Raw genomic sequence first — 9,931 nt, forward strand, 5'->3', positions numbered from 1 at the left:
AATATTTTGGGGGGCTCCCATACAACATACGTGATTTTTTGCTCACTTTCCCAAATGGAAATTGTTTGACTCTATTGTTTAATTTTATTTACTGCAAATGGAAATTGTTTGACTCTATTGTTTAATTTTATTTACTGATAATTAGTTCCTATCCTATGTTCCTATGGGAGGCCTATGTTCAGCAGTGGACGTCCTATGGCTTTGATGATGATGATGATGATAATTAGTTACTATTAATTAGCCAATATGACCTTTGGTTCAGTCACAAATCCTTCACTAAGGAATGGCTTAAGTTACCATTAAATGTCTCTGAGTGGGGAGGTTAAACAATTTTAATTTGGGACATAATTCTATCACATTTCTTACTTTTCCTATTCATTTTATACTGTTTTTTTGTTGTTTCCCAAGGGAACTTCTAAAATACAGCCTATGTTACTCGGGTGTAGCGTAGCTTTCCAACAGTGGAAGAAGTTTTCAAATCGGCGCCGTAGTCTCACATACAGTTAATGTTTCTTCTTTATTACATTAGTGTACAGATCACATGATATCATAGGAAAAACCATTCATTTGCGGGGATTTAAGTTCCTAATGTCTTGTTTGTTTACCTGTTATGGATTTATCCTACGATTCAATATTATTTACTAATTATAATGTAAGTCGTTTTATTGAAAACCGGAAGCTTACAAAATTCGACGTAATCATAAAAACTTTCACATCTATACTTAATATTATAAATCTGAAAAGTTTGTTTGCTTAAATGCGTTAATCTCATTAACTACTGGTATTTTTTTTTATATTCAATATTCAGTATTAGACAACTCATTTATCGAAGAACGCTATAGGCTGTGTTTATCCAAGTGCGCGAAAATAGTAGCCACGGGATGCGAGTGAAGTCGGTAGCAGAAGCTAGTAATTAAAATAAAACTGTCTATCACATTTGACATCTTAAATTGTTGAATAAGCATATTTATGATAACGAACATTGACCCCAAAGTTCGAACTAATTAGCTAAAAGCGATAAGCAATCAATTAAAAACACCTTTCGTTATTTTCAGAGCAAGTTTTATCTCTGCATCATTTATATTCTGCTATAATAATTACAATAGGCGCTTTATTGACTAACTGTTAGTCGCAGTTTCACCCGCGTCCCGTGGAGACTACTGCCCGTACCGGGATAAAATATAGCCTATGTTACTCGGGAAGAGTGTAGCGCCCCAACAGTGAAAGAATTTTGTCAAATCGTTTCAGTAGTTTCGAAAGACTTGCTATAAAGAAAAAACACATCTTTATATTATTAGTTTAGAAAACACTGGTACATATTAATAACTTCTGCTTATTTTTATAGGAATGTGAATTTATCAAATGATTCCTCCCGCTGTGGGTGCAGCGTGAGGGAGTGTCAGACTCTTACTGACTTAAACACATCATGTTCCTTCTTTAGCCCTTCATGTACCAGCGCTGCGGTAACTCGCGCGAACAATCCCTTTCTTTTGCGTTAAGTACCTGTGTTTTTATAAAGTGAAATAGAATGAAGGACGTTACCTATATTTAAATAATTCTACAGATTATATTCCGATAATAGTTACTAAGCTAATTCTGCAATGCTGTCTTATTGTTATCTGTCTCAAACGCAGATAGTTACGCCTCATTTGACTATCACACGATATCAAAAATCATTGACTTCAATAAATCTGCAATTTATAGTAATAATAAATAACTAGGTATATAATTAACATATTTACAACTATCTCCAGTTTTCGTCATTTCGCGCCAAACTTTTTGTCGTCTCGGAACATTGCGCAATTTAAATAAGGGTGCACCTACACGATGCAAGTAGCTTGCGCATGTTGAGGCACATGCGCAGGTTACATGCATTTTAAAACGTGCGACTCGCGCATGTACCAAAGCAATACCCACCCGCGTGCTCTTGTCACTTGCGCATGGTAACTTGCTCCAGCTACAATCTACATGCACTGTGTAGAGTAGACGCACTCTAACAGGGGTGTTAGAAGCATGGGAGAGAGTTTTGTGACTTATATAGTAGTACTTGTGTACTTAAGGATTAAGTTGCGACACGCCACAATTTTTGCGAGAACTGTATATGGGTTGAAGATAGGCAGTAGTGGCATCCGGTGAGATTCGACTAACCCAACATAGTTGGGAACAGGCTCGGGAGATGAGTCGACTGATTCTGCCAACTATGTTAGGGTCGGTTTCCATTCTAACCGAATGCAGCTGAGTACCAGTGTGCCACAAGGAGCGACTGCCTGTCTGACCTCAACTCATTTACCCTTTTTTTTTTTGGGAGAGAGGCAACCTGAGACCTACCCATAATAAGAATGTTTGTCAGACTTTCTGGTTTCTTAATATGGATTACTTCGTTTTAATTATGTACTTACGGTGTCTTCTCCAGCATCTCCGTTGTTTCAACTGAAACAGAAACAATAAATCTTACTTTATTACTAAAACTAATAAACAATATGACTCCATCTTACAAGAGAGTACGCGGCCTACACCCGTGACGACAAACAATCATAACTTTCTCATCCTCCGAGCCTTTTTCCCAATCATGTTGGGGTCGGCTTCCAGTCTAACCGGATTCAGCTGAATACCATAGCTTTACAAGAAGCGACTGCCTATCTGACCTCCTCAACCCAGTTACCCGGGCAACCCGTTACCCCTTGGTTAGACCAACAACAGTCATAAACAGTCATAACTTTCTATCAAATAAAACTTAATTGTCTTCGACATATTATACATGTTGCTTTTAAATCATCTGACATTCATTAGTATTAACGGCGTGTTCACACTAGTAGATTTTGTCGCGCGTATTCACACGATATTTCGCGCGGAAAAAAAACCTGTCGCACGGTTACATGTGTCATCTTTTGTACGCCGGTAAACTATTATACAAATCTTTTACTAATATAATAAAGATAAAACATTTTTTGTTTGCTTGTACCCTAAAGGCTCCGAAACTTCTGGACCGATTTGAAAAATCCTCTAGTACAAAAGCGCTATTAGTTACCAAACGCAATAATGACTAATCTCCTACCATCTGCCTATATTTTATATGTACATTCCTCTCCAAAGAGATCCAATATCGAATTAATGAAAACTTGTATAAACACAAGCTATGCGTCATATTAGTACAAAACAGACGCCCACATCGGACGACTAATATCAATATATTACAAGTCAATATGCTGTAGCTATACGCAACACTATAGTTCGGCCATTCAGAGAATGCGTTCCTGACACGTCGCGATTGAACTGACGACGTAACTTTGCAATGGCGTTGCAGTTACGATAAAAATATTTTTGCTGGTTGTTTACCGTTTTAACAATTGAGGAGCATTAAAACAACATTATTATATCAATAATCAATGAATGTAGTTACGTCGTCAGTTCAATCGCGACGTGTCAGGAACGCATTCTCTGAATGGCCGAACTATAATGCGTAGATAGATCTTACTATACTAGCCCTTTTACCGCGGGTTTACTCACGTCCCGTGGGAAATAAAACGTAGCCTATGTTACTCGGGAAGAGTGTAGCTTTCCATGAAAGAATTTGTTTAATTATTTGATTCAGTAATTTCGGAGCTTTTAAGATATAAGCAAAAAAATGTTTCCTCTTTATTATATCTCTAGATTGCAGTCATCTCACCGCGCTATGAGAGTGAAGGAATAGTGAGTGCACCTGTGTCCAAGCAAATGTGCCTGCACTATAACATGCCCTGTGCAGCTGCTCTCCTTAGAGAGAATAGCCAATAGACAATAGGCGTGGACGCCATTATTTCTCCCTTCATTGCTGTTGCTGTTACGCCACTTCTACTTTCCAGCAAAACACATAGAAAGTGGTGAAGGGTAGGCGTTTTAGGGACTGTCCTTTGTTATGCTTGATGTTAAAAAAAACAATTTTGAATACATTAATTTTGATTTATGGATTATTTAGAAAATATTGAAATGTAGCTTTCACCAGCTTTTTTACCCCCATTCTGTGCTAACTACTTCAAAAACCCAGATGAAAGTAGTATCTTTATCCTTCCTTAATAAATGGCCTATCTAATACTGAACAAGTGTTTTAAAGGGAAACCAGTGGTTCTTGAAATTAGCGCATTCATACAAACCAACAAAATCATCAGCTTTATAATAGCTTAAATAGCTTTATTATTAGTCTGTTGTAGTACAATGTGTCAAAAGTATTTAATTAATAAATACATTAATAATATTGATATAAATACTTACACGATGAAGCCATGTTTGGTTGTCTATGTTCTTCCCCTCACAATGTAAATTTCACAAAACTTCACTCTGTCCAGTCCATTATTAGACACAAATTCTGAAACAAAATAATTTGAGGTCATCTTAATATAATAAATATCTAAAATTCACATTATAAAAGGAAAAAGGTGGAAATAGTGTGATACTGAATTGAAAAGTATAATTCACTGTTGAGTTGAGTTGATACATATCTAGTCCTATCAAGGTTATTGCCCATATGATATGAAGGTATATACCCATATGAATCATCTTGCATCCCCGATCATCTCAACAATCCGGATGCTATTAATAATTTTTTTTTAGATATACCCGGAAATTCTAACCCAGACTCAGGCACTTTAAATTCCTTTATGAACTCAAACTTTTGTCAATCGCAATTCGAGCTTCAAGAAACAACAAATGAGCAAGTTATAAAAATTTTAAACTGTATAAAAACGAAAGCTTATGGTCATGACCTAATTAACATTGATATGATTATGCTTACTCTTCCTAGAACGTTACAGACAATTACCAGTATTATTAATAAATCATTAGAATCAAAAGTATTCCCAGACTCATGGAAAATAGCGTTAGTCAAACCCATTCCGAAAACGAAAAATATTACCGAAATGAAAGACATGCGTCCTATAAGTATACTTCCCGTCTTATCAAAGGTTGTTGAGAGAATCGTAGAGAAGCAATTTAGATCGTATCTAGACACTAACTCTATTTTGCCCATTCATCAGTCGGGATTTCGCGCAGGTCATGGCACGGCGACGACACTGGCGCAAGTTACAGATGACATTCTTTCGGAATCAGATGCTGGTAGATGCTCGATGCTCATTCTGTTGGACTATTCGAGGGCTTTCGATTGTTTAAATAGAGAGCTTCTACTAGCCAAGTTAAAATATTACGGGGTCTCTGCCGATAGCTGCAAATGGTTTAAATCATATCTTACGCTTAGATTCCAACAAGTAGTAACAGATGATGACAAGGGAAATACCATCAAATCAAGCCTGCTGCCTGTCCATAGAGGTGTTCCACAGGGCTCCATTTTGAGTCCGTTACTTTACGTTATTTTCACAGCCGACTTACCAAAGACCCTGCAACACTGTAAAGTCCACCTATATGCAGACGATACTCAAATATATGAGTCATTTTTGCCTTTAGAAATAAATAATGCTGTTGAAAATATCACGAAAGATTTAGATGGAATTGTTAACTGGTCTCAAAATAACACTCTGGTACTCAACGCATCGAAAACCAAATGCATCATAATCGGTACGGTTTGTTCCCACTAGTTCTACTGCTTAGTTCTACCGTAGAACTAATGGGAACTTTTTTTCCCACTAGTTCTACTATTTGAGGTGTAACAAAATAGTAGAACTATATAGTGGGAATTATGGTTTTTATTGGTATTCCCACTAGTTCTACTGAACATTGACAGTAGAACTAATGGGACATAATTTTGTTCTACTTGACAGAAGAAGTACAGTTGACAGCCGATAGTTGTGATTTTTTTTAGAGCTCAAAATCGATAGCAGTCAGAATAACTTAGATTTTTTTCATTACTTTCAACAAAAATCTAATGTTTTTCTTTATATAAGTACTAGGATAGCAGAAATGAAGAGGAGCTAGTTAATCTTTTTGTTCTTTTGATTTTTAAAAACCACCATTGTGGTGGTGTTTGACACATTGATTAAAAAAAAACACACTAAAGTTAGTTTAGTTAAAAGGTTCTTCTAACCTACAGACAGACAGACATGTGTTGCTGGGGAGTTTGTTGCGCCACTTCTTCTTTCCAGCAAAAACACATAGGAAGTGGTGAAGGGTGGGCGTTTTGGGGGCTGTCTATAGTAAATTCCTGACGTTCAAAAAGTGCTGTCTTGCAGCCAAGTTTGAATAAATGATTTTTGATTTTTTGATTTTGATTTTTGATTTTGTTAGTTTGATGTGAGTGTTATGTTTGGAACTAACAGTCTTAATACAAAAGTTAAACATCTGTTGAACATTTGTCTAAAAATAGTGTGGCTACAAAAGGGACCTTAGTTCAACGTCGTTTGACATTTTTAGACAAGTGTTCAACAGACTATTAAAAGTTTTTGTGGTACGACGGTAAATGTCCGAATTATTTTGTAATTTTTTAAGTGTGTTTTTTAAAACGATTATTTTTGTTTGATACTAGCTTCTGCCAGCGGTTTCACCCGCATCCCGTGGGAACTACTCCCCGTACCGGGATAAAAAGTAGCCTATAGCCTTCCTCGATAAATGGGCTATCTAACACTGAAAGAAATTTTCAAATCGGACCAGTAGTTCCTGAGATTAGCGCGTTCAAACAAACAAACAAACTCTTCAGCTTTATAATATTAGTATAGATTTTTTTGCCTAAATCATAGGGCTGCAGTTCAAATAGCCAGTCTCTTCAAAGTTATTTTTGCGTTATTGTATACTTACATTCCTATTCAATGTGTATTATTATAAACAATGTCTTTTAATTAGCATTAGCAGTGTTGTAGATAAATATCAATGTCGGATTTTAAACACCACCTAGCTCCTCTTCATTTCTGCTGTCCTAGTACTTTTATAAAGAAAAACATTTCTTTTTTGTTGAAATTCATGAAAAAAATCTAAGTTATTCCGACTGCTATCGATTTTGAGCTCTGATAAACATCACAACTACAGATAACCACGGGCCACGGACACGGCGAGATGTCACCCAGGCGCGTCGACTGTACTTCTTCTATCTACAAAATGTCCCATTAGTTCTACTGCAAATGTTCAGTGGAACTAGTGGGAATACCAATAAAAACCATAATTCCCACTAGTTCTACTATTTTGTTACACCTCAATTAGTAGAACTAGTGGGAAAAAAAGTTCCCACTAGTTCTACGGTAGAACTAAGCAGTAGAACTAGTGGGAACAAACCATCGGTACGAAACACCAAATAAATACTGCTGAAAATCTATGCGAACCAATTGTTGTGAACGGAGAGGAGCTCGAAAGGGTAAGAATTACAAAAAATTTAGGTCTGCTTATGGACAATGAACTCCGCTTTTCAGATCATATTAATAATTTAGTGCGGAATGCATTTTACAGGTTAAAAGTATTGTATGGTATTCGAGAATTCCTCTCTGAAAACGTAAGGATACTTTTATCTGATTTATTGGTGCTCTCATCATTCAATTACTGTGATGTTGTGTATGGACCTAGGATACTTCAAAAGACGAAAAAATGTATTCAGAAGGTCCAAAATGCTTGCATTCGTTTTTGCTACAGAGTACCAAGAAGGGCTCACATATCTCCTATCATAAATGCAAAAGGATTGCTTAATATGGAATCAAGACGTCATGTGCATTTATTAGGTTTCATACATAGGGTTATCACTGATAAACGTCCAACATACCTATACAATAAACTATTTTGGTGCGCTGATGCGCATAACTTAAATACTAGATCTAAACTCAAAAATAAACTTATCATACCGAAACACAGAACACAGGGATATAAGGGTAGGTTCAAATACACAGCATCGAAAATATGGAATAATATTCCCCCACCTTTAAGAAATATTAAAAACGCATTTAATTTCAAAAACAAGTGTAAACAGTTAGTTTTGGAAAAACAGAAAAATATTTAATAAATGCCTATTATAAGCTGTGTATTCGAACTACACTACACATTGTATCACTTATTATTCTATTATTATTCTAAGATCCTAATTTAATATATTATTTAAACTAAACAATAAAAAGTTATTTTACAAAATTACACAGTAAAATTACTGACCTACTTTGAAAGACATCTGATATGAATGGAATGAAATTTTTAAGGTCATGTAAAGTTCACCATTTCTACTAAATGAAATAATTTCTTTCATTACATTCAACTAGCCTTTTCACATGGTTTCACCTGTGCCCATGGGAACTTCAACCTTAACTGCAGATAATGTATGGCATTCTTTTTAATGGTGAAAGAGTTTAAAAAATTGGCCCAATAGTTTTTGAGTTTATCCATTACAAACAAACACAAAAATATAAATTTTTCCTGTTTATAATATTAGTATAGACTAGTAAAACAGATCTTTGAGGCTAATGCATAACATTAGTTATTGTTAAAAGCTCAAACAAAGCCTCTATTATTGTTTATTATATTATTTAAACATAACTAAACAATGAGTTGAGACCTACTTTAAAAATCAGACAGAAAGGTGGTTAAAGCAAAACTCCTGTTTGCAAAAAAATAAACAAATGTTGTCTATGAATTTTAATAAGTGAAAGTAACATAGTGTAAATTGATCACCTTCACTTTTGTCATAAAATCTTTATTAATATTCAGTAAAATCTTGAGGCAATCGACTTTACTGATAAACGAAGGTCCAATCCACAGTAATTAGCATATTTAGGTCAGTAACACCACACGATGACTACGTACAAAGGATTTGTGAATACCATTCGATTTCTTATCGAAATCCTAACTAATCCTCTAAAATTGCGTAATATAACACGCTTTACAAGTTAATTCTAAAGATAAACGAGTAGGCAGACTATTTTTACGCACATTTGCATAAGAAAAGGCAGGAAAATCACCTTCTATAATGTTAAACAATTGTGCTAGTTGCTTACGCTAGACGTTTCAAGGAATCCGATGTTATGAATACTTTACACCTTGTTTATGTTACAAATATCGTTATTTATAAGTGACTAGCGATACTTACAAGCACCGCAGAATCCTCTTCAATGCTGTTGACCTTTATTTAGGCCGCCTAAACATACACTATTGCAGAAAACCGATAAAATTACTAAACTACTTTTTATCATGACCAAACACTTCGCTATATTTTACGTTTTCACACCAGAATTTAGTAATACGATAATGAAGAACACTGAATGGAAGCAACAAATTTAATTAAAAGTCATCAAAAATATTATTTAATGCTCGTTTGTTGATATTTTCAACGAAAAATACCTTACAGGGAATCACAAGAAAATCTGCTTTTCTTTCATTTCAAAATGTCATATTGACATTTGCGTTCTGAACTACGATTTAAATCTGATGAATGTGTGAAATATTTAATACATATTTTATGTGTTATAATAAATAATTCATGCATTAATTATGACTCAAAAGGTTAAAATTTGCCAATATTTGTGTTTATGTTTAATATAAAACTAACATTCGGAACAAAGTGTGAAGTTAAACTAAAGTAATTCTTTTAGAAATTGGAACGTACCATTAGAGGTGCGCATGTTCACTTGATAAAGAAATACTAATCTATTAAATTCTGATAACGATATTTTATATGGGTAAGAATATTTACAGGATATTTTTACAAATAAAACCAAACCTGTATTCTGTATTTACATAAAAAATACAAAATTCAAAACTAGTAAAGTTATCAGAATTCTATCAAGGCTTAGAAAACCTAAAATAGTAAAAAATTGATAAGTAAATGATGATTTATTATACCATGACATTTTTTATTGTTGGGTTCAGTTTATGTACATATTTACATGACGTAAAAAAAAAGCCTTATTTATACATATATACCATTATATACAGTGGCGGATTAAGAGTATCCGAGGCCCTAAGCACAGAGCCTGTGTAGACCCCCTATTACTTAAATGGAAATAGAAGGTTGAAGAAATTGACCGAGCAAAGCGAGAGTGAT

The 9,931-nt window shown here is 34.7% G+C and overlaps 1 protein-coding gene across 1 annotated transcript in view; it reads right to left on the reverse strand.

Annotated features, from left to right (window-relative positions):
- The window catches only part of LOC124643677 (copper-transporting ATPase 1), an 81,443-nt gene extending 72,166 nt beyond the window's left edge, over positions 1 to 9,277 (reverse strand). The window contains exons 1-3 of the transcript XR_006985966.1: positions 8,978 to 9,277; positions 4,249 to 4,342; positions 2,400 to 2,430 (exon numbers count right to left, since the gene is read on the reverse strand). The gene's annotated coding sequence lies outside the window, so the exon portion shown is untranslated. The remainder of the gene's footprint in view (positions 1 to 2,399; positions 2,431 to 4,248; positions 4,343 to 8,977) is intronic.
- Positions 9,278 to 9,931: the final 654 nt, after the last annotated feature.

This window comes from Helicoverpa zea, chromosome 28 (genome assembly GCF_022581195.2).
Source record: "Helicoverpa zea isolate HzStark_Cry1AcR chromosome 28, ilHelZeax1.1, whole genome shotgun sequence".
Lineage (NCBI taxonomy): Eukaryota > Metazoa > Arthropoda > Insecta > Lepidoptera > Noctuidae > Helicoverpa > Helicoverpa zea.